Below are 26697 nucleotides of genomic sequence, written 5' to 3'. Positions count from 1 at the left end.
TTTTTTTTAGGTTTTTTTTTTACTTTAATAGTTTCATGTGGACAATCTCTACTTACCTAAAGAACTGCATAGCTGCCGGTCAATTCGTTCTCCGTCTATTGATCGGCAAAGTTTGGCGACATCTTTAAATATGGGGAATGTAAATGGTTGCTATAGCAACAAGCATGCTTTTAAAAATAAAATACAAGAAAATTGGTATTTCAAAGTTGTTGTTTTTTAAAACAAAAAGTGCTAAAGGTATTTATTCTTACTACAGAACTGATTTATTAAAAAAAACACACATGCAGGATATTGCTTGAACTGCAGCTTTAATGGGAAATGTGCAGTATATTCATAGACTCATTTGAACAATGAAAATCAACATTAAGTATATATGTTTATGTATTGAGGGAAGCAAGGTTACAAGTGCAGTCCTACTTTTTTCCCCCAAATTGCTTTGGATTACTTTTTTACATCCTTATGCTATAATAATTATGAAATTATATAAAAACATTTTTATGTGGATGTACAAAACCATATCTGTGATTTTCTGCACTACAACACAGGCCATCTTTGATGTTACTGTAGCATTATTTCCACAGGAATAAGTCCCTTAAAAGCCTGTTGTAATTATTAGTGTGACTTTTACAATTGGGATTTTGGGTGTAAGGGGTTTATTTTAGTAGATTCAAATTGTCATTGCCAAATTGCATATTTTAGCATGTTTTAGCATGGCTTCTCAATTTTGGCTTTATTTTTGTTAAATAAATCAAGACACGGTGTAATATGTCATGTGCTGTTGTTCATCTGAGGTTGTATTTACCTCATTATTAGACCTGCTAAGGAACAGATGATTGATAACTCCTTGATAAAGTGTATTTTACACGAAACGCGTAGGAGGGTGTTAACCTCCACTTTTAGATGGATTAAATAAAGAAGATTTTTTTCAATACATTTGCTTGGAACCCACTTTGTAGGTGTGCTGTTTTTTTTCTTTTTTTTCTATTTGCCGTCTGAGTCAAGCATATCCCTACCAGGCTGCACGCCTCCACAGGACATTGCAAAGGGGGATTTTGTGAGTATCATTCATTACTGAATACTTATTTTGAGTCCAGTAACCATCCCAATGAGGGCTTGATTGAGGTTAGGTTATTTTAACCTTTTTCTTGCCCTTCAGGGATTATTGGTTCTTCTGGGGACTTTACTTCAATTTTCTCACTGTTACGCCGATGCTCGCCACAAACCGGGACCGGACCGTGGGGCTGAGGTGGGGTTATATTATCACCGATCTTAGTCCACGCAGACTGATCCGGAGTGCGCAGTTCGTAGTCGTACATCGCAGGGTCAGGATTGGAGAAGGCAGCATCGTCGTTATTGAAGCAGGAGTTCGGCAACAGGTAGTCAGGAGTTCCCCGCTTCAGCTTAGGAGTGTAGGCGCGGGAGTGGCTTCTGCGCGAGGTGCGGCCTCGGCCCATGACGCCGATCTCAGCAGGAGGAGACAGCAGGCTGGCCGAAGTTCACCGCAGGACAGCGTCGGGGAGAACCAACGCTTCAGCACAGAAGTCCAAGGCAGGCCACTGCAAGAGGATAGCAGCAGGCCGCAGGAAAGGAAGGGTAGCCACTGCTAGGAGGGAATGCAGCAGATACCAGTGCTGGCAACAACGCTTCAGCACAGACGTCCAGGGCAGGCCACTGCAAGGAGATAGCAGCAGGCCATTGCTGGCAACAACGCTTCAGCACAGATGTCCAGGAACAGGCCACTGCAGGAGGATAGCAGCAGGCCGCAGGACAGGAAGGGTAGCCACTGCTAGGAGGGAATGCAGCAGTTACCAGTGCTGGCAACAACGCTTCAGCACAGGAGAAAGAACAGACCTCTGGATACTCAGGAACTTGGAAGGTAAGAACGCTAGGAGAGAGGCCTGGGGTGGTTTGTGGCAGAGACAGTAACATAGAGGTAGGAATGGTTATGCTCGGCACTGGTTCAGTGCCAACGCCCATGATATAAAGGGCAGAGATCCAATCACAGGAGGAGGGTGTGTGAGAATTCCTCCAATGAAAGAGCACAGGGCAGAAGCTGCAATGAGAGGCAGCACCTGTGCCATAGATTGCCAGAGGAAGCTTGCAACTGCACAGGTCTGCAAGGCTAGAGTCAAAGCCAGTAGTGGATTCCTTACACTCACATACCCTCATGTCCTATATTGTTCCTCTGTTTATGGTAATCATAAAGGGATCAAGCGTTGAGCGCCTTTATCACTTCAATTGTTGTTCATCAACAAGATAGTAATTCTTCTGTTTTAAAGTTTGGAAGCGATTACACAAAATTCTTACACATAATTAGTTCTTAATAAGTTACACCAAGGTTCTGCAAAGATGTTTCCATGACTTTCTGATCCAAAGATTTCTGCTCAATATTTTTAATATTATGGCATTGCTAGTTATCACTAATTGTTTTAATTTAATCCGCTTTTGCTGCTACTTACAGTATATAATTAAAGAATAAAAACTTTTTATATACCTGATCACTACTACATTATTCAACCAAATCAGTGCTGCCAGATTTATTCTTAAATTTGCTGAACGGCACAGTTGCTAGAAGCCTATCTAAACCCTGGACAACTATTACGATTTATTGTTCTTTTGTAATAACACTGTTCTTTAGCTGATTATTTCTAACTTCCCTACTGTATCTGTGCTTGTGTATCAAATTCTTTCAGTTAGTCTGGCATTAAGCCAAATACATTTTCAGATGACTACATGACTCATCCGATACTTCGCCCGTCCCTTATTCTTTGAGAGAGTGCAATGTGGCAACTGTACTTTCAAACTTTCTAATGAAACCTTGGTTTGCTTATAAAGGAAGCGAGGGGGAGTATCCACAAGACTGATTTTTCTACTCACAATTTTCTTAAAATAATGATGGGAAGTTTGTTTTGAAACTAAGAAGTTTTATATTGTTAATTTTGCCAACAAATTTTATGTTTATTCTTCTTTAATCCTAATATTTTTGATAGGTTTATCGATGACATATTGAAAGTGAAGGTGTCTCTTTGCACATCATAAATGTTTTGCAACAAGATTTTCCAGTCAGGGTATACTTGAATATGGTAGTTGGTAAACAGGTAAATAGAAGATAGTAAAATAGTTACAGTGTAAAGACACAGATTGTGTTACTCACAGAAATTCTTTGAGAAATTAAAAAAATAAACATTTTTCAAGTCATATCACATAAAAAAAGTGTTTAAGCAATCTCACAAGAAATAAATGAAAGGCAGAGGGATGTTGAAGATTAGGCTAGTGGAATGTTGAAGATAAATTGTAAAGTGACCGACATGTCACTTTGCAATTTATTAGTAAAACGACTTTAGATTCTTAAGTTCTAAAAAGGCAGATCTTACTTTCTGTTTTTTCTTATTCTCTCTCTGGCCCAGATACATCAAGAAGGGGTAAGGAAAACTGAAGATGTTCTTTCTATAAATTAGTACATTTTTGGTCAGCTAGCACACCTCCAGTTCTCCTTACCACTGCTTCATGAACTGATCCTCCATGTCTGCCTATCTCTCCCTCTCCAGCCCAAATATGCATGTCTTGAGACAAGATTTCTGGATGTGACTTTACCGTTGGCATTGCACAAGATTGGGTGAAATGTGCATGCATATGAGATGTCAGATTGTGCGATTTTTGTGCGATTTTTGTGCAATAAACACAGCGAAAATGCCAGATTTTTTCAGTGTCCAATTACATTGCATTTTCAGGAAATGCTGCATTGACAACATCATTATTTAATGAATAGGCCTCTATATAACTATTCTTCCAGCTCTACATGTACAAGTCCTAGGTCACAAGCAGCTATTATTAGGCATGTATCTAATATTATCAAACATAACACAGTACACCCCACAAAAACATGGTTTTGCAACAAACTTCAGGTGCGACAAGTTTCGGCCCCTCCATTCCAACTTCAGTGATGTCAAACAAATATGGATCAAATGAACATCCGCTCCAAGAAATAGGTAAGACGCTCACCAGCAATAGAAAGTTAAAAACAACTTTAATGAACTACATAAAAAAAACAAGGAAACAAAACAGTGCTAACTGCTCTCCCACGCATTTCACGTCCACTGTGGCACTTTCTCAAGGAGTGACAAAGTGGGGGAGGTCAGGAACATTTAAACCTCCCACCGTCATGCAAAACAGCTGATATTAATACTTAAATTAGCCTTGCAAAACCAACAAAGGATAGATGACACAAAAAGGAAAGGTAAGGGGAAGGAAAAGGAGGAAAAGGAGGAAAAAGAGAAAAGAGGAAAAGAAAGAAAAGAAAGAAAAGAAAGAAACAGAGAGCAAAAGGGAAAAATTAAGAAAAACAAAGAAATAATGAGAATACTAAATATATGAATAAAAATGAAAAGACCAAATTACATCACCTTATTAACATCCTAAAAGTGTACATAGCAACTAACTAAGTACATAAAAGGATCTTCTTAACTGTTACCATGAATAAGAAAGTGAGTCGTCTGTGAGGATCTTGTTACACCACCGGAAGTCACACGGGAGACGCATTCATTCTGGCAGCGTCAGGGAAGCAGCTGAAGGAAGGGACTCAGGGCGGTGTTTTATCGTGAGTACAGTAAGGCTACACCACACCGGGCTTGCAGGGCTATGGGGACTATGTGAATACATTTCACCTTATATTGTCCCTGTGTTATTCCCCTCCTGTTCTCCCTAATCATCCCTTTATACCTATTACTGCATCACCGTTTATTCCCTATCACCCGGTGTCAGCTCCATATATATTTTTTCAATAGTGCCACAGTGCACCTGCAGCCAGACCATTTAGAGCTTGTACGCGTTTTCGTTCTCTCATGTGGCTACTCGGCAGCACTTACAGTGATGGTCAAAATGTTGCCCCAGTCAATTCCGCATTCACTAACGTAGTACAATGGCACACATAGTTTATATTCTATTTATTATTATTTTTATTAGTATGGCACAAACATATTTAGCATTACAGTACAATATGGGAGGGAGGACAAAAAAAATTGAAGATTTGATCGCAAACAGTGTGCAGTTATTGCAGTGGGTAGAGAGAAGAGTTGACTGGGTGCAATGTGAGACATACATTAGGGGGTTTATTATTCAAGATACACTACAGCACGTTTGCTAATCTGTTTTTTTGTTTTTGGAGAAGAGATCAACTGTACTCAATACAAGGGACTAAAATGTTTTCCAGGAATCAGCTTCACAGCATACAGAAAAGGACATATATGAGAGAGAAAAAAGTGGAGACTAGAGGTATAGGGTGAGAGAAACGGTGACTGGTTGCACAGACTATACCTTCCTACTGTAACTATTTAGCAGGTACTGTACCTATTTTCTATATTCTGTACCTATTTATATCAGGTGTACCTACTATACCTATTTCTGCCAGTGTGTGAGAGCAGAGCAGAGGTTGAAACTAAAATATTCAGCTAATTATAATAGCTTGATGACTGATTTGATAAGATTAAAGAGCAGCTATCACCACTTCTAATTTATGTGTATATGAATTCAGACAAATGCAGTAACACAAGATATTCAAGTGTTTTATTAATCAAATGAACTCTGCACATAATAAATTGCATGTGTTATGGTGCCTTCATAAGAGCTTGTGGGCTGATTAGCCTGCTGCTGCTGTAGTACTATTAATCAAATATTTAAACATGATTTACTTAATAAACTTCTAGTATTAACCTGTGACTGAATAGACTGACCCCTGTCTGTGTCAGTATATTCCACTCCATTGGCTGGTGCCTGGCCAGAATGGCGTTGGAGTTGTGGGAGATCATTGTTAAGAAGTGTCTGATCTGAAGGAAAGCATATAGGGGGAGACCCCCAGGGGCATATTTTTCCTGTGCTTCGGAGAATTTCATAGGCCGTCCTTTGATTAGCAGATCGGAACGCTTTTGTTATATTGGCTGCTTTGAACAGTCTGAAGTCCCTAGGATCACAACCCGGGGGGAAGTCCAGATTGCCAAACAGGGGGGTCAGAATTGAATGGGAAGATGATAGTTTTGTTTTTGTTTTGTTTTTGACCATATCCCCCATGTACATCTCATTGCACCCAGGCCCATCCTGCCCAGCATTGTCTCCTGCCCCTTCCCCCCCACCCCGCCCACAAAAGGGAAGGGAGGGAGAGGGGAGAGATGTAGGAGGCTTCAATCTCCAACCAGCTGCAAGACGCTGGGTCATTATTCCATGTGGCTGCCTGTTTTAGGTGGGCTGCAAGGTAATATTTGGAAATATCTGGTACTCCCAGACCTCCACTCTCTCTTGGTGCCATCATAACCGATCGTGCCACTCTTGGCTTTTTCCCATTCCAGATACATTGGAGTATATTATTTTGGATATTTTTAAATCAGCTCCTGGGACCTGGACTGGGAATGTTTGGAATAAATACAGAATTCTGGGGAGGACATTCATTTTTACTGAAGCAACTCTACCCAGCCAGGAGATATGGTGTTCATTCCAGCTCTGTAGGTCTCCTTTAATTTTTGCAAATAGAGGGGGAAGTTATGCTTAAACAATATCTCATATGAGTTCGTAATTTTAATTCCGAGGTATCGAATATAGGAGGAGTTCCATTTATAGCTGAAATTAATTTGTAGTAGTTTTACCTCGGATGGTGTCAGGGATAAATTTAGGGCTTCAGATTTGTCATTATTGATTTTGTATCTGGATACCTGGCCGAATTTCTCTAATTGTGATTGAAGGTTGGGGAGGGACGTCAAGGGTTCCGCCAGAGACAATATTACATCGTCGGCAAACAGAGATATCTTGTATTCCTCTTGGGCTATTTTGATTCCCTTTATATTGATATCTTTTCGGATGGTGGCCGCCAGGGGCTATATCGATAAGGCAAAGAGGAGAGGGGACAAGGGGCAGCCCTGTCTCGTACCATTTTTTATTATTACGGGACTTGAGCCTCCGCCCGGGAGCTTTACCAATGCAGACGGGTTTTTATACAGAGCTCTGATTCCCTTGAGGAAAGGACCTCGGAAGCCAAATTTGATCAGAGTGTGATCTAAAAAGTCCCATCTAATTCTGTCAAATGCTTTTTCAGCATCGAGGCTCAAAATAAAGGCCTTTGTTTTAGAGAGATGTACATGGTCGATGATGTTTAGAATTTTACGTGTATTGTCCAACGCTTGTCTACCCATGACAAAGCCAACCTGGTATTTGTGGATCAAACTCGGGATTATTGGGTTTAGTCTATTGGCCAAAATTTTGCTGTATATTTTCAGGTCCGAATTAAGAAGGGAGATCGATCTGTAGCTGCCGCAATTTATTGGATCCTTACCCTCTTTATGAATTATTGCTAGGTTCGCTACGGACATTGAAGGCGGGATATCTTCCCCTTTCATGAAGGAGTTGAAAACTTCTACTAGGTGTGGGATTAGCACGGCCTTAATTTTTTTGTAATAAAGATTAGAGAAACCATCTGGCTCCGGGGTCTTGTTTGTTTTTAATTGTTTTAATACTTCCAGTATTTCACCGGCGTTTATTTCCTCATTTAATTTTAGGGCGGTTTCTTCTGAGAGGGCTAGTAGGCTACATTCCTCTAGATATTTTGTGATAGCCGTCAACCCAGACTTCGCGTTCTAGGGGGGGGGGGGTCAGGTTGTAGAGTTTGGTATAGAAGTCTGCAAATTCTTGGGCAATTTCGCTCTCTTTGAGCTTTTTGGAAACGGATTTCATCCGAATTGCAGTAATTTGGGATTTAACCTTAAGACCTCTTAATTTATTGGCCAGTATCCGGTCAGCTTTATTGCCCTTGTCATAATATCTCTGTTTTGTCCACCTCATCACCCGCTCGACCTCATCAAGTTGGATGGCTTTTAATTCCATCCTTGCTATATTAAGTTTTTTGTATAACTGTTTTGTCGGCTTGTTTTTGTGCTCAGATTCTAGCGATCGAACCTTTTCTGACAATTCTTTATATATTCTCTCCTTTTTTTTCTTTTGGAATGACGCAATGGAAATGAGGGAGCCTTGGATTGTTGCCTTATGGGCCTCCCAAAGCGTGGCTGGAGAACTTACTGAGCCCTTGTTCAAAACAAAATACTCTGAGATTTTTTGAGATACCGAATTTATTACCTCTGGAGAGTTTAGCAGAGAATCATTTAGTTTCCATTAGTGGTGGGTTTTCTTAAAGAAAGGCAAAGAGAGCGACAAGTCAATGGGGACATGGTCAGACCAGGATATCAGGCCAATATTAGACTGGGAGGATGCCTGGAGGGCTTCTTTGGTACCTAGAAAGAAATCAATCATCGGCAGGACTGATGGGGGGAGGAGAAGAATGTGTAGTCTCTCTGTCCTCATGCTGCAACCTCCAGGTGTCAAACAAGGAAAAGTCCCTGAGGACATCTTTAAGGTTTTTAGCATTAATGAGGGTGGACTTCGGTGGTGCTGTGCCCTGTGTGCTGGCTCTATCAAGATCTGGCGAGTTTACCATGTTAAAGTCTCCTGCCAGGATAAGTGGTGTATATCTTGTTTTACTCACTTTTTTGAGGACCGATCTGAGGAAGGGTATTTGTCCTACATTGGGCGCGTAGATGTTCACTAGGGTGATTGGCGATCCTGCAAGAGAACCTAAAAGCATTAAATATCTTCCCTCTGGATCTGCACTAGATGATTCAAGAGTAAATGGGGTATTGTGATGGAACAAAATAGCAACTCCTCTTTTTTAAATCTACAAGAGGCAAAAAATGTCTGCGGGTATATATTGCTGAACGTATTGGGCGGCGTTGAGGTGTTGAAATGTGTCTCCTGTAAGAAGATGATATCCCCTTTTAGTTTACGTATCTCCTGCAGGGCCAATCTACACTTCAGTACTGATTTAAGCCCCTTTACATTAATCGATACTAATTTTATATCTTAAGCGATAGACATATTTTTGTCTGAGTCTTCTTAGCCAGGTTAGCGACTACTTTCCCAAGGCAGTCAACCCTCTCTTTTCTTTGGGGGAGAAACCCACTGCACTTCAGCTTTCCTGCACCAACGTCCTCCCAGGGCGGAGCCGCCAGGGGGGGAAAGGGTTCCTATGGGGGGTGGAAGGGGTGTGTGGCAGGGGGTGGAGGGGGGGAGAATAGGAGAGACAGTAAGAAGGGAAAAGTAGGAAGTAGATGGGCTATGGATTAGCCCTAGACTAAACTCCTTCATTGCCCTAATGGCGAAGGATGTGGGCATAAGGCCCTTGGAGATCTTCTCGTGCGGACAGACACCGGTACTTCCAGGGGGAAAGTCGAGCCCCTCTTCCGTATAGTCTGGTCAGACCCAGACACCCAATTACATACATATAAAGCATAATTGTGGATGTGATAAACCTAAAAATAACATTTCAACCTTTTTGTTAATAACCTTTTAACTAGAGTGCACTCGAGGAGAGAATCTCAGATAGTGGTTCATTTATAGGAGAGATTCTATTTTCTGAAGGAGCTGTGGGAGCCCAGGATGGGAGTGGGGGGGAAGGAGGAGGCAAAAGGAAAGGGGCGGGGATGAGGGGGGAGGGGGGAGGGGGGGAAAGGAGGGGGAGGGAGGAGGAGGGGGAGGGCAGGGGAGGGAGGGGGTAGGGGGAAGGATGGGGGAGGAGGCATCTCCAGAAAAGTAAAACACATATCAACCCTATAACAAATTTAACCGAATAACACACTAGATTCCCATCCGGGACAGCGCCATGGGCTTGAATTTTTGCTAACCGCAGGCATGTGAGGCATGTGGGGGAGGGACGTGGGAAGCAGGGAGGAGGGGAAGGGAAGAAGGGGAGGGAGGAGAGGGGGGAGGGGGGGAGACCCGGGAGGGAAAAGGGGGGAGGGGAGAGGGGGAGGTAAAAGGGGGAGAGGAGGAGGGAAAAGGGGGAGAGGGGGAGGGAAAAGGGGGAGAGAGGAGGAGGGGGAAGGGGGAGAGGAGGGTGGGAGGAGGGGCAAGGGGGTGGGGTGAGGGGGAAGGGGGGAGAGGAGGGTAGGAGGAGGGGGAAGGGGGCGGGATGCGGGAGGGGAGAGCGGGAGGGGAGAGGGAGGAGAAGGGAGAGGGGGAGGAGGGGGAAGGAGGGAAGGAGGGTGGGAGATGGGGAAGGGGGGAGAGAATGGGGGGGAAGTGGGGAGGGAAAGGGGGGAGGGAGCAGATGGGCATGAGGGGGAGGAGGAAAAGGAGGAGGGGGAAGGGAGGGGAGGAGGGGGAAGGGAGGGGAGGAGGATGAGAGATGGGGTAAGGGGGAGAGAAAGGGGGGGAATTGGGGAGGGAAAGGGGGAGGGAGCAGACGGACACGAGGGGGAGAAGGAAAAGGAGGAGGGGGAAGGGAGGGGAGGAGGTTGGGAGATGTGGTAAGGGGGGAGAGAATGGGGGGAAGCGGGGAGGGAAAGGGGGAGGGAGCAGATGGGCGCGAGGGGGAGGAGGAAAAGGAGGAGGGGGAAGGGAGGGGAGGAGGGTGGGAGATGGGGTAAGGGGGGAGAGAATGGGGGGGAAGTGGGGAGGGAAAGGGGGGAGGGAGCAGATGGGCGCAAGGGGGAGGAGGAAAAGGAGGGGGGGCAACAGGTGAGAGGGGGAACAGATTCCTGTATTACCTATTACATTTTAAACTTTTCTCTCAGGAATCAAACTTATGCGTATACTTTACACAATTCCCAGGAGGGGAGGGGGGGGGTCGGCAGCGGGAACCCCCGTGATCCCGAATAGGTATGAAGAGCCACAAAGGTGTCGGAAACCTTGAACCTCCAGCGGACATGACCCCCCCAACCCCTGATCGACCGCTCGGGATCGAGAGGAACATCAGCCTCCAATCAGACCCGTGAGTTCCAGGCTCTACCATGAGGCACAGTTCCTAGCACATCATCCGCTCCATCCGAGTCCTCGCCATAGACCACAGTGTTCCGGTACCCCCCCTTCGCCCCCGACTCCCGTAGGCGGCAGGGCTCTGGTGCCCCCACCCCCGGGGCGATCAAACCAGCGGGGCTCGTATACTTGCGGGACAAATCATGGTGGTTGCGTCCATTGAGGGTCTTTGCTGTAGGGCTCCGACCGATTAGTCGAGAGACCTGCTTGCAGCTTTTCCTGCAATTCTTTCGGAGGCGCGTCTCTGTCTTTCTTGCTCTTGTGGGCCTCTTCTCTGTCGCTCCTCCTTTGCGGTCTCGGGCATTGTGAGGCCTAGATCTTTCAGAAGCCTCGGTGTATCCTCTGGGTAGGAGAGCGTGTAGAATTTGCCATTCTGGGGAACGATGATTTTGAAAGGGAATCCCCACCTATACCGGATTCCCTTGCTTCGCAGTAGTTCAGTGAGCGGTTTCAACTCTCTTCTGCGGTCGATAGTGGATCTGGAGAGATCGCTGTAGATTTAGAGCAGCGAGCCTGAGAAGAGTAATTCAGACTTTTTACGGCTTGCAGACAGAATTAGCTCTTTTATGCGGTAGGAGTGAAATTTCACCAAAATGTCTCTCATCCTCTTGGGATCTGTGTGCTTTGGGCCTGGAGCCCTATGGGTCCTGTCAATTTCTATTGAGCATCTGTTCAAGGTAGGGACCAGCTCTATGAACAGGTCCTTCAGGAAATCTTCCAGGAGGTCAGTTGTAACTTCTTCGGGGATATAGCGAATGCGGAGGTTTTGTCTCCTCTCTCGGTTCTCCTGGTCGTCCACCTGATCCTTCAGAGCTCTCAGTTCAAGTCCCAGTTGGGACATGTCCTCCTCCATAGCAGATTGCGATACCCCCACCTCTTCCACTCTGTATTCAACTGCATCTGTTCGTTCCGCCCGAGTGTGTATTTCAGCTTTCAAATACTTTTATTGCTGCGGCCAAATCCTCTTGAAAGCCTCTACGCATGTGAGAGAATAGGTCTTCCATATAGTCCCTGTCAAGGGTTCCCTTCTCATGACCATACTCCCCTAGGGGGGTGTTTTCTCGCGTCTCTGGAACACCTGAGGTGGCGCCATCTTGAGAGGAATCACACGGGGGAGAGGGATGCAGCCCTGGTTGAAAGTAAGTTGAGACGCTCTGTTGATTCTTTATTCTAGGTTTATTCGACATCTCTGTTGCTTCGTCTAGCAATTAAAGTTGTTTTGGTGCATCAGCGATCTGGGAAAGGTGATTTTTTGGGGGAAAAGGAGGGGGGGATCCACTTACTCTCCGTTGCCCCTCCGGACCCGCCGAGGCTCTCCTCCCCAACCTCTCGCCTCATTAGATGTCCGCGGGGGTCCGGCGAGTGTCCCGAGTCCCTGACCATGTTGAGCAGTTGCTGCCTCAAAGCCCTGCCGTCAGCCCTCCCCTCCTCCCCGCACCGAGCAGGATCCAGGCTCCTCCGTTTCTTCCTACCTTAGGGCCAGGTCCGAAGCTGGTAAATCTCAGGCTTGTATATATTATTTCTTTATTTGTTTGGGGCTGATTTTACTTTATTTTTTCCCCCGTTTATTCCTTTTACAACAGCGGAGCAAAGATAGCATGCGACTGCTCTCCTCATCGTCTTGGCCACGCCCCCCCGATTGTTTTATTTTAATACATTTATTACATAGTGATCCTGAGTGCGCTGTTTGCCTATGTCTTAACCCAAATACTAACACTAATCCCTCTAACGGCTGGCGGCTAGCTGTCCCCTGTGACTGATCGTGGCGGATAAATTCCTGTGGCTGATCAGCTGTGGTGAGATGGCCGTGCCGAAACATCCCATTCCTCCACTGTCAATCAGCAATCATCATCATTAGTATTTATCTCATGGCTATTTCAAAACCAAAACGGTCAAATATGAATGATATGTTATATATTTTTGGACCAAACATATAGTGAGGGCACAAATAAACCAGCACCCAAACTGCCGTGCTATGCCAGACAGTGGCACACCATAACATCTAGTTTGGAATTGGCATTTGACAACTCGCACTGTAAGCCAGCCACCAGCCACCAATTACGTAACATCCAGGTTGGCATTGGCTTTGACATACACAGTGCTTGTATTGTTTAATAATATATGTGTAACTATGTCCTAAACCACAGTTACAGTTCTATCTCTCAGTAATGCATGGGTGGGAGGAAGAGCCCCAGGACATACACCTTTTTTTTAATCTTATGATGAAAAATGCTTCCTGATTTAATGCACTTTTCTTGTTAGCTTTGACAATCATATTGACAACTAACTCATTGTTTGAAAGTTTTTCACCTCAGTATATTACGCATTGGATTTCTTAATCTTCTTGACAACTGTCTTGTAGTTTTATTGTTCTATTGTGTGCTTTAGTTCCACCACCACTAAGCTATTATGCTTATTCATCATCAATTCAACCCACTAGAGTTCTAGTTCTAGAGTTCTATCTCTAGAATAGTGATAGAGAATAACAGTGAAAGCATGTAGCGATGAGAAAGTGAGACTGATGCTACTGCAGTGAAGGATGATGAGTATTGATTTGAATGTAACTACTAACTAACTTGTCAATGTCCATGGTGGCATAGTGCATCAACTGGACTGTGTCTTGTCCACTACACTCAATAACTTGACAGTTAACAAATAACACTATCAAGCACTAGCACTACATGTAGTGACATGTTGTGGGTGTCTACAGTGCCATCATCATCATCATCATCATCATCATCATCATCATCATCATCATCACCATCATCATCATCATCACCATCACCATCACCATCACCATCACCATCATCATGCCAAAGATTAAAAATAGCATCCTTTTTTAACCATATAGTGGGGGCCCAAACAAGCCAGCACTCAAACTGCCATACTATGCCAGACAGTGGCACAACATAACTATGTTAACTTGAATTTGACAGCGGCTAGCACTGCAGACCGACCAGCAACACCATTACGTAACATCTAGGTTGGCAGTTGTCAATGTGCTTGGCTTCATTACCATTTATATGACCTAAAACTAGTTACTTTTCCATCTCTCAGTAACACAGGGGTGGGAAGAAGGACCCAATGACATACTCTTCTATTGTTTAATTCTGTTTCACATCTCAATAATTAATATTTATTACACTGTGAAAAACACTTTTGTTTAGAATGTTATATGGGTGAATCACTGACCCAGCCACTGCCACTCCATGTATTCATATCTATCCAGTTGATAAATATTTTTTAGATCATATTTTTTTCATCTAGTAATGAGAGGGAAGAAACTGATGTTCTCTCTCACAATGAAGGAGCATGAAATTAAACTTCTGTGCGTTGAATTAAGTGTATTCTGTCAACTAGTGGCTTTGCAGAGTCCCTATCTGGATTTGAATCAACCCCTTCAATATCCCGAAATAGGGACGACCCACAAGCCGTAGACCTGGGCTTAACACTACTACACCCGAGAAGGAGACCAGAGCACAAACAGGTGCCTTGTTATTTATGTCATAAAAATCCAATTAATCCATTATGATAAATTTGATGTTCGACTCCTACATAATATGATTTCAGGATAAAAAGGAAAAAAGAAGGGTGGGTGCGCCAGATGATTGAATCGTGAAACACTTGACTAACTTATGTTAAGATAATTAAAAAAAACATACAATGAATAAAAGTCAATAAAATACACAAATGATTATAAAGTGACATGAACCATTCCAGGCGGAATAGTGATCCAAGATAGAACTGAGTACGTGTTGGAAGCTCTTAGGATTCTAGGAGATAGAGAGTCTTACTCTATGCTCATGGTAGACCCACTAAGTAAGTTTCAAATGAATCTTTTAAAACATTTGAAAGATGGTTTGGAAAAAGGTGTTTTAAATAAAGCGGAATTCAAGTTTTTAAATGTGGAACATTCTATCACTCCGGTAATGTATCATTTACCTAAAATACATAAGAGCCTAAACAAACCCCCTGGACGCCCAATTATCTCTGGGATTAATTCTATAACGTCCAACTTGTCGGAGTTTGTTGATTCATTTCTTCAGAATCATGTGAAAAATTTAGAATCATATACAAGGGATACGAAGCATATTTTAGAGCTTTTAAGTAACATTCAATGGGCGGATGATCTCTTATGGGTTACGTGTGATGTGACAGCCTTATATACAAGTATCATACACGAGAAAGGAGTGGAGGCTGTTGATTATTTTTTACAACAAGACCCTTTTATGAGTACAGAACAGAGATCTTTTATTAGAAAAAGTATAGATTTTATTTTAAAGAATAATTATTTTTTATTCGAAGGGAAATTTTATATACAAAACATTGGAACAGCTATGGGAACGTAATTTGCCCCTAGCTTTGCAAATTTGATCATGGGGAAATGGGAGATTGATAATATCTGGCATAATAATCCCTTCCTTAAGAATATTTGTTTTTATAAACGTTTTATAGATGATATTTTAATAATATGGAGGGGTACAACAGAAGACCTTTTAAAATGTTATGATTATTTGAATAAGAATGATATTAATCTGCATTTCACCCATGAACATAATCCAACATCGATCAAATTTAGATTTAGTTTTATTTAATGAAGGGGAAAAGATCTTAACTAAAACTTTTTTTAAAAAGGTTGATTCAAATAGTTATCTTGACTGAAAAAGTAACCATTCTAGGGCTTGGATTAATAATATTCCCTATGGTCAACTTTTGAGAGTCCGTAGAAATTGTACGAAAGATTCAGATTTTGAGGAATAAGCAGAAATATTATATAATTTTTTTTTGGCAAAAGGTTACAAAAAAGATAAACTAGATGTTGCGTTAGCAAGAGTGAGGGGGCAAAACCGACAATCATTGATTAAAGGAAAAAGTCAAGAAGAAAGAAAAGGGAAAAATGACCCCATTGATGAAAATAATTGCTTATTCATCACAAAGTTTAATGGGGCCTCTAATGAAATAAGAAAAATTTTAATGAAACATTGGGGAATTATTCAAAATGACCCCATTCTAGGAAAGACCCTCAAAAAGAAACCAGAGATTGTTTTCAAACGTGCAAAAAATCTCAAGAACGTTTTAGCACCAACAGTTTTGAGAAAATGTGTAAACACTTTAACAAAAGATTCAAATCCAGAAAATATGTGGTTACCGTCACGCCCGGGAGGTTGTAACAAATGTGGACGCCTTAACTGTTTGACTTGTAAACACATTGTTAATAAGAGTACGGAATTCACTTCTAACAATACAGGAGAAGTATTTAAAATTAAACAATTTATTAATTGTAACACCAAATATGTTATTTATTTACTCACCTGCCCGTGTGGCCTTTATTACATAGGAAGACCAACAAGAAGTTTAAAAGAACGATTCACAGAACATAGAAGAAATATTTTAAAAGGTTTTGTTGGCCATGGAGTGTCCAGACATTTCCTTACAAAACACAATATGTGCATTGAAGGACACTCTATTAAGGGTATTGAACAGATTGAGAAAACTAATATGAGAGGAGATAGACTTTTAAAACTCAGAAAACAGGAGACCTATTGGATTTTTAAATTACAAACACTGAGTCCAAGAGGTCTCAATGAGGAGCTTGATCTTTTAGCATTCCATGTTTAAATACATTTTTTGGTATCTATTGAGGATTGTTTTGTAATGTTTAACATATTTATATATGTTTATTTATCCATTTTAATGTTAATTAATTTATTTTATTGTTGTTTTTCATTGTGTATTTAATAGTTGTGTTTTTTTTGTGACATGAACCATTCCCTATACTGTGAGTAGGAGTTCATTTACCCCCTTGTTTTTATTGATTGAGTGAATATATATTATTGCTGATTATTCAATTAGTCTAGCTATCACTAGGGGTATATATACTCTATGAATTCCACTCTATGGTATCCCTGATGAAGCCATTTTAGTGGTGAAATGCATAGGAGGAGGAGCCAGGGGTCTGTGCTCCCATTTGTCCTATTGACTGGTTTCATTTGGCATTGTTGCGTGCCTTGGAGGGAGCGGCGGTGACTTTGCTGTCGGCGTGTCTGTCCACGATCTGCGCTGCGGAGGAGGATCAAACAGTCTGGGAAGGGTTAGTGCATCATGTCCGGCAGTGACGCCATACCCGGAAACCCGGTGGGCTGGATACAGTTGGTCTCTAACACCTGAGACTCGGAGGAGCTGGTTGGGGAGGAATCCACGGGGAGGAATATACGTGCCGTTCTATATCAACAATTGGAGGTTGGGTGAGCTCATTCAGCAGTGGCTCATTAACGGCCCATATACACTCCCCCCTTACTAACTTTTCCATCCCCCAACGGTCTGTGCATTTATCTGGGGCCGTCACGCTGGTCCTGGAAAGTTTGATCTTGCACCAGGTTTATTTACCTGTTGTTATCCTTTTGACTTTTTTTCTGCAGCAGCCGGCTATGATCGCCGCTCACCAGTGATTCCAATCATATGGACATTATTCAAGTACTGATTTTATTATAACATTTGTTGTTTATTGTTCATTTTGTGTTATATATTCATTATAAAGTTGTCATTTTGCCATCACCCGTTTTACTGCGCTTCCTTATTTTTTTTCTTTTCTATAATATGATTTCACAAAGAGATAGTTGACCAAAAAAATAAATTGGAGAGTGAGGGGTCAATTGGCAGTCAGGTCATACAATTCTTCTTCAAAATTAATTCTAATAATTAAAATCCTGTTTTTTTCATGACTTACATAAGTTAAACTTATTGTTCTTTGTTATTTGTTTTTTTAACATATTCGACAACTAATAGTACTACTACAGTCTATTAGTACTACTTAGTACTACTAAGTGTCTTTGTAATAAAGTAACTAGTAGTATTTATTAAATATGTCTGTGATTGATCAATGAAATGACATGCAATTTGACATATTGCATATTAATTTGAAAAAAAAGAACGCTGTAAACCTTAGCCTTGCACTAGCAAACCATGATTAATTAATGTAATGAGTCATATTTATTAAATATGTCAATAATTTATTAATAAAATGACATGACATTTGGCTTGTTGCATATTCATTTGAAATAAAGACCATTAACATGTAATGTAATAAACTTTTATAAACATGATTAGCTATAATTTTGAATACTTTGTTTTATAACTTTCATGCAGACACTGGTGGTAAAATATCGCTCAAGTCCATATACCAGAAAGAGAGAACCAGGTGCAACGGGATATACATATACAATAAAAGCACAGAAGTGATGTGTGATGCTGTGCTCACCACAAACAAGACGAGACCCCAGTACTGAGATGGGAATAGGTAATAAACACCAGCCACAGGCACGGGGGCCACATCCGGAGTGTAGGTTAGTCTTGGTAGCCGGGTCTGGGGTGGAGAGGTCAGGGTTGTCTTTATACTTGCCGAGGTCAGAGTAGGAGAGGTCCGGAACGTAGAAGGTACTATAGCCAAGGTCAGGTTTGGAGAGAGTATGATAGTCGAGGTGCAATGCCGTGGTCGGGGTTGGAGAAGAGAGGAGGGTCAGAGATAGCCGAGTTCAGAATAACAGAGAGACGGAAGGTCCAAAAGCAAGCCGGGTCAGTACACAGGAGATCAATCTATAAGGCAATGCAACAGAACAGGAATAGGGCAAGGTAGAAGAAATGAACACAGATTTAGAAGAATCTATGCTCAGCCAAAGTGCCAGTGGCACAGCTGAGCATATGTAGGCAAGACTGCCCAATCCCATGGAGGGATGGAGCAGAGGAGCGACCTCAGTGTAGGCTGTGATAGGGTAAGAGCAGGAGGCGATTGGAGGTGATGTAACCGATTGTGCTCTGCGCGCACGACGCGATCTGGAGACTGAGGCTACCCCTGTGGCATCTGGGGACGTCGGAAGGGTGTGCATGCGTGTTGCGTGAACCGCGGGTGCCGCTCTGCAAGGGGAAGCCCTGCGCGTGCGCGGGGACCGTGCGTGAGATCTTGCGAGTCTGAGATCCTTGCAGTGGGTGCTGTCCTGACCAGAGAAGCCCTGCGCGTGTGTGAGGACCGTGCGGGAGCGCGCTTTGGATCCTCACAAGAAGTGACCAAGGTAACAACAGGCACTTAAGTATGCACTCATAGTTAAGGTAACTTATAATTATTAGGATATAATATCCATAGGGGAGAACCCCTAACAATACCTATAGTACAAGAGTACTAGGGAGTGTAACTGCTAAAAACAAAAATAATAAATCTTTAATGATATTCAAAATAGCAACACCGAAACCAAAAAAGTGTAGCAAATATAAGTGAAAATAAAATTGGAATAAAATAAGTCCCCAGGTGAGGAGTGGGTGGTGGATGTAAAGTGGTGGAAGGGTGTCACAATATTGGACCACACATACGGTATATAAATATATAAATGTGTGCAAACACACAAAACCCCAGCAAGCTCTTTTTGGGAACCCCTGAGCCCCCACAAAATATATATGTATATAAGTGTCAAAAAGGAGAGCTATTGAGCGTGGCATATGTATACAACAAACGACAGAGAAGCCCAATGCTACATCCAATATGACAAAAATACACAGTAAAATACATATATATTCTCTTGAAAAAGGGTCATTTAGTTTAACCCTTTGGCCAAAGCATTGTAAGCTTGCGAGCCACGACAAGGCAGACCCTGTTCGCAAGTCCTAACACTACCGATAAAATACTAATATATCTCTATTAGGATTAAAATTCTCATTTACCTCTATTAGGAGGGAGAAAGACCACCATTGGATCTACATCCAGTAGAATGAATATTAATAATAATAATATATAAATGTGTGTGGGTAAATCCACATCCCTATAATAGAACCACTTTAAATATATCAAACGCAGAGCATGAAACTGCATAGGTCGTACAGCATTGAAAGCAAACAGTAAACAGCAATAGTATCTGTGCCAATATGATACAAATGTCAGTAGCGTGTAACAGTGTGTAGATACATAAGATACACGTGGTAATGGGAAATAAGTCACTATAATTGCCAGATAATTCACAGGGGTCAGTAGAAAACAAATTGGTCACCAATGTGGCTGGGCAAATTCCTCAATATACCTTTGAAAGCACAAAGTGAATATCACAGTTATCTATGCTGGTACAATGAAAGTTTCAGTGGCATATAGCAACGTGTCAAAACTGCAGCTACATCTGATAGAAGGCAGCAAGCCACTATAACCAAAACGTCTATAGAGATCACTTAGAGTGGTTAAATGTGATCATAATACAGTTAGGAAAGTTTCCAAAGATACGGCCGTATACTCTGTAGGTCCAGAGCTCTAACATCCACCGAATACCGTTACGCTTGTGGATGCCACAACCGTGACGTGATTAGTCTCTCTCAGCAAGACGTTCATAATTGCCATTGAGAGGTGGAAATCTCTCAGAATGAGTTTCATACTCTCTGCATAGAACTGAATGCCTCACACCAGGAGGTCAACAGTGTTCGGACAGAGTTGGACATGTCGCAGAATGAAGTTCATACTTTCCGCATAGCACTGGTTGCCTCACACCAAGAGATCAGCAGTTGCCATACAGAACTGCAAGTCTCTAAAAAGGAACTTCACAGTCTTCCTGAGGAGCTGGACATCTCTCAAAAAGCTGTCTACAGTCTTAGTATGAATCTTAAAGTCTCTCAGAAGGAGCTTCACACCCTCAACCTAGACCTAGAGATAGAAGTCTCATGCCAGGAGACCGGGAGTCTCAACTCAGAAGTGCGTAAATGGAAGGACGACTACAAGGAGGCCTTGAATATTACAGAGACTGTAAAAAGAGAAAGTACAAGGCTGAAAGCAGAAAATTCTGATTTGACTGAACACGTCAATGAAAAGAATGAAAAGCTTCATGAGCTACACAAAATGATGAAACTATTTGAATATAAATGTTAGAAGCATTGGAGCAATGCACACAAGTAGAGCACCTACTGCAGAACCAACGGCAAGATCTGCGTGCGTAAATATAGATTGCAGAATACAAACAGCGATGTCTGCAGGAAGAAAATCTGCAGGCTGCTAAAGAACTACAAGTGCTGCAGGAATGTCTAATTACCCAGTGTGTCCCCGCAAAGCAGCATCAGAAACTGAAGGCTACCCTGAGCATCACTAGAGGCCAAGCTTAGAGGCTAGGTGACTCGGTACGTGGGAGCACAAGAAGGTCCAGAAACTGAGGCAAGCAGCTGCGGCCCGAGCAAAGAAATCCGCAGAGTTCCAAAATATAATGAAGAATGTGTTGATGCACACTCAGAGCACGCTCCAGGAAAAGGATTCTCTCGCTGATGAGCTAAACTTCTTAAAAAGGGAGAAAAGCAGCAGAGTAATTCAGAAGTACTACACAGCTCTTGTCCAAGCAAGGTTGGAAAGAGAAATATATCTGTGCAAAAGCTCTGCAGCACTCACCATACAGGTGGCCTAAAGAGGAATGAAAACTCGGCGGCTAAATAGCCAGAATAATGCAGCCTGTCTTCTCCAATCCATATGGAGAATACAATGTAAAGAAAGAATTATGAACATTTGAAGCAGTGTGTAATCTTATTCCAGCCAAATCTTAGGAAGTGTCTGCAGCAAAGATACTACAAAAAAATGAAGGAAGCTGCTGGTTTGATTCAATCCAGATATAGGTTCTACATCACAACCAAGCAAGCTGTGTGTTGCTATAAGCGCACCCACAATGCCATCTCAGTAGTACGATCGGCTTTCCACACATCAGGAAAGAAGAACAGAATTCCGACTGAGAAGCACAACACCAATACAGTTATGCTTCTGTGGCCCCAGGGCACAATCCATATTCCTCACGAAGATAGCGCTAGAAAGATACAGTCTTTGGCTAGATTGAGGCAGAACTGTTTTGGAACCGCTACAGGTACAACACTAGGTAACTACCAAACTGAGATGCCACAGGAGTCAATCGGTATGGATAAAAACTCCACCCAGCTTGAACCACCCGTGAATATGGCAACAGAACCTGATGCAGGTGATTACCCTAATCAGGGAAGAAAGGATTGCCTGACGCAGGGGAAAATACATGACCAAGCGTCAGAAGAAAGACTGCGCTTGGCAAAAGTCCTCCTTGAGCGACTGAAGAGTACTGAGTTCAAGCACCTTCTTGAGAAGACATTACTGACCTGAGAAAGGACTCCAATCCCAGCGGGACTGAGGGTTCTCATTTTCCATCCACCCTCATTCAAGCTGCAGGGATATATCTAGTGAGAGTGGAAGGATGGGCTTTGGCCGTGGTAAGCCTGAACATCCCACAAACGGGGGAGGTATGTAACAGGGACTTATCACTGTTTGAGAGAAACTGCCTCTAAATCCTGCAGTGTGCTGGTTAATTGCACACAGGCAATCAGCCAGACTCCACCTGGCTGATTAGGACTCTTAGAAAAAGCCTGATGTGAGAAACAGGAGAGAGATTACTTAGCTCACATTTGGGCTGACACAAGGAGAAAGAGGACTGCAGAGATTTCCTTAGCCCACAACTGGGCTGACCTGAGGAAAACATGATGTATTGATGCACATAAAAGGACTGTATGCTGACAGCAAGACAAGGGGACAAGAATTCTATACCTGACACACAGAGAGTCCCATAGCACACAAGGATGCTGACCCAGGAGAACAGAGGGACCTTCCCCTACAGCTACAACAACAGAAACAGATAAGAGACTTTCTTGTTGGATGTGTGTGTGTGTGTGTGTGTGTGTGTGTGTGTGTGTGTATATATAAATATTATATGTATGTATATATATAGACAGCTGAACCCCATTATAGTGCGGTCCTCGGGGTCCACCCGAGACCACCACGTTAGTAACGGGGTCTTGAAAAAACAAAATGGCCGCCACAAAAAAAATGGCCGCCGCGCGCCTGATCGGGAGGGAGTAAGGAGGAAAGGAAGGAAGAGGTGGCCGGAAGCCCTACACATCCCCCAGCAGCGGCCCTCCGAGTCCAGCCACAACCTGCTCCTTACCTCCCACCACCAGCATCCATCCCCCTCCACCGGCATCCACTTCCTCCCCCACCCCGAGGCCCCCACACCTAACGGCCCTCCGTGGCATAATCAGTTTTCGGCCTAGCCCACGCGGCCCTCCGTGTCCCAGCCTGCTCCTCACTCACCTTCCTCCCGACATACCCCCTCCTCCCGACAACACCCCCCCTCCTCCCAACACCCCCTCCTCCCGACACCCCCCTCCTCCCGACACATGCCCCCTCCTCCTGATGCCAGCTCTGCTCCGATCTCCAAAGGTAGGGAGGGGGAGTGGGAGGTGTGAGTGTGGTGTGCTGTGCAGTGTAGCGTGCTGTGAGTGTGCTGTGAGTGCTATGAGAGTGTGCTGTGAGTGCTGTGAGAGTGTGCTGTGAGAGTGTGCTGTGTGATGTGAGTGCTGTGTGCTGTGAGAGTGTGCTGTGAGCAGTGAGTGCTGGGAGTGTGTGTAGTGAGTGCTGGTAGTGTGTGCAGTGTGTAGTGTGAGTGTGTGCTGGGAGTGTGTGCAGTGAGAGTGTGTGCAGTGTGTGCTGTGAGCAGTGTGCAGTGTGTGCTGTGAGCAGTGTGCAGTGTGTGGAGTGTGTGCAGTGTGCAGTGTGAGTGTGTGCTGTGATCAGTGTGCAGTGAGTGCTGGGAGTTTGTGCAGTGTGCAGTGAGAGTGTGTGCAGTGAGAGTGTGTTCAGTGTGCAGTGAGAGTGTGTGCCGTGTGCAGTGTGTGCAGTGTGTGCTGTGAGCAGTGTGCAGGGAGAGTGTGTGCAGTGTGTGCAGTGAGTGCTGGGAGTGTGTGCAGTGTGCAGGGAGAGTGTGTGCAGTGAGAGTGTGTGCAGTGAGTGCTGGTAGTGTGTGCTGTGAGTGCTGGGAGTGTGTGCAGTGTGCAGTGAGAGTGTGTGCAGTGAGAGTGTGTGCAGTGTGTGCAGTGAGAGTGTGTGCAGTGTGCAGTGAGAGTGTGTGCAGTGTGCAGTGTGCAGTGTGCAGTGTGCAGTGTGCAGTGTGCAGTGTGCAGTGTGCAAAAAAAATGTTAAAAAAATGTTGCAAAAAATTAAATAAAAAAAGAAACGGGAGCCACGTGAGAACCGCGTTATAAGCGATTCGCGTTATATAGGGGCGCGCTATAACGGGGTTCAGCTGTATATATATATATATATATACAGCTGAACCCCGTTATAGCGCGCCCCTATATAACGCGAATCGCTTATAACGCTTATATATATATATATATATATAAAACAAAACAGACAAGAAATGAAGTAGCGCTTCTATATACAACTAATTAATAAAATGAACCGGTCAAGCTAATCATGAAAAGGTGCTTGGTGGAGTGGCTCATTAGAGACTGATACACAATGATATAGACTAAAAATATATAGCAATATGGACTAAATCACAGCATGTATTAAATTTAAAATTCTAGTAAGGGTTAAAATATATATAAACATTAATACCACAAAATATAAAAAGTGAAAAAGTAAAAAATAAAAAATGAAAAAATATTTTAAAAACCTCCAATAATAAAAAGTCCTGTTCCAATGATAATTGCACCAGGTTCCTGCAGCCCGTTTCAAAGGGATCACCAGTCCCTAACCATATCTGCAAAAAAGAAAATAAAATACAGGCGCAAACCTAGTGCATTAACATAATAAAATTTGTATTTCAAGGAACATAAAATCTTTCAAATGCCCACTCACAAAGGTAAAGCGATAAATAGCATGTATGAGATTGGCTCTCATGTGCCGTCAGCTTAGTCCTCTCTGTGTAGCTCCAGGTACTGGCGTCGTCACGTGAATCCCCTCGTGAAGCCGGTGAACCGGTGAACCGGAAGCGGAAGCTTGCACTCAGTGTTCAGCTGGGTAGAGACACTCCGGACAGCAAAAGTCCTCCACATCCTCAATGGTTGGGTTGGATTAAAGCCGTGTGATACACACAAGGGATAGAGTCTCTGGCAACAACTAGCCTCAGTGCTCGTGGGCAAATGGCGGTCCCAAACTAGTCACGCCCTACGCGTTTCGTCATCGATGATGACTTCCTCAGGGGATACCCTCCAAGCGCCCCTCCATGATATTTATAGGGAGATATTTGCATAGGATTAGCCAATATTCAATTAGATAAAGTAATTAACCAATTAATTGAGCATACATAATTAACATCTCATTTAACAGGTGTGTAACATTGATGTATTTTGTGAGGACCCCATTGAGTTTAACAGAGAAAAAGTTTACATGTCAGTCATATATTATAAATACCAATAAATTTGTGATATTAAGAATTAGAATTTATAAATACAATCTATCATTTGGAAATCCAAAATACATGACAATATGATTAGCTTAAATGATAATTAAAACAAGTGTTTTTAAGAGACTATTGATAAGAAATGTTCCAATAGATTGACATAATGAGACTATATATCCATATTAAAACTACTTCTTATTAGAATCAAGGATGAAGAACTAGAAAAATAAGTGGAAAAGTACACCCCTATACTAATGAATACTAGTTTACACCAATTTAAGAGGTGTGTTGTAAAAAATACTTTTTAAAACCCTTCTTAAAACATCATTGTAAATCCTTAATACTAAAAATTAAAAATTAACTTCGTTAATAGTAACTAGTACTCAAAAGCAATCATTGTAGGTTATTCTCAATATAGACAATAAAAAAACCATTAACATAATAATAATACCAATGATTCCTAACCTTTATTGTGGATTCCGGTTGGAGCCAGAGGAGGCGATTTCAAAGCAAGGACAGGAGAAGGACCGACATTAGCCACCAATGTATACGAATGTGATGAACTATGTGTCTCAATGATAATATAATGTGAAATAAAGAGATTGTATATATGTGTGTGTTTGTGTTGTTCAATGTGTATGTGATGTATTGACTAATGAATAAATAAAGGAAATGTAAAAAATAAAAAATAAAAATGGATATAAAAATGAAATGAAAAAATAAATAAATGAAATATTTGAAGTAAAAGAAATGAATAAAATAAACTAAAAGACTATTTGTGGAAATAAACCGTGCGCAGCAATAGCTGTGTACCCTACAAACTGTCCTCTCTGTATATAAGGTGACGTTCAATGATCAGAATGTCGACCATAGCCCAGAGGGAATGCAAAGCATTTAACCCAGACCTCTGGAAGAAAACCCAAATGAGTGATCAAACTATGGTACTAATGTCAATATGATCATTGTGTCCCTTTGGATATGTAGTATCCAATATGTACATCCAATATGTTTCTCTTGTACATAATTTTTGAAAGCGATCATCTCCCATGTAGGAGGGGGGAATGAATTCAATACCCATAATGGTGAGGGAATTTGGATCTTTGTTATGATTGGCACAAAAGTGATGGGAGAGGCTATGAGTCTGGCATCATGTATAATATTGCGCCGATGCTCCAAGAACCGTGTACTTAGAGCCCTTGATGTTCGGCCTACATATTGTGTGCCACATTCACATGAGATGAGGTACACAACATATTCACTTAAACAATTGATGTGATCTTTTATATCATATGATGTGCCATTCGAAAATGATGAAAAAATTTTGTTTTTGTTAGATGTTTGCAAGTCAAACAGCGGCCTCTTCTGCATCCAAAGTTCCCCACCCTTTTGGCTGAATTTGAATCAAATTTCTTTTTAGTTTTGAGTTTACTTGGAGCAATTAGAGTTTTGATACTCCTTGCTTTTCTAAAGACTGTTGGAGCATATTCAGGTACTAGATGACCTATTATGGGATCGTTACGTATAATGTTCCAATGACAATTTAGTATGTTTCTAATTTGTTGAGCAGATTGATTGTATTGAGTAATAAATTTTGGTATATTACCTTCTTTTTTGTCCATTTTCCTATTTGCACGTAACGATTTAGATT

General features: G+C 42.4%; 1 long non-coding RNA gene across 1 annotated transcript in view; it reads left to right on the top strand.

Annotated features, from left to right (window-relative positions):
- The first annotated feature begins 4540 nt into the window (after positions 1–4540).
- LOC142488571 (uncharacterized) overlaps positions 4541–26697 on the top strand; it is a 68446-nt gene continuing 46289 nt past the window's right edge. The window contains exons 1-2 of the long non-coding RNA XR_012799504.1: positions 4541–4597; positions 5210–5337. This is a non-coding gene — a long non-coding RNA (uncharacterized LOC142488571). The remainder of the gene's footprint in view (positions 4598–5209; positions 5338–26697) is intronic.

Source organism: Ascaphus truei, chromosome 2 (genome assembly GCF_040206685.1).
Source record: "Ascaphus truei isolate aAscTru1 chromosome 2, aAscTru1.hap1, whole genome shotgun sequence".
NCBI lineage: Eukaryota > Metazoa > Chordata > Amphibia > Anura > Ascaphidae > Ascaphus > Ascaphus truei.
The sequence above is the reverse complement of the archived record's forward strand: the minus strand, read 5'-3'. Positions and strand labels throughout refer to the sequence as shown.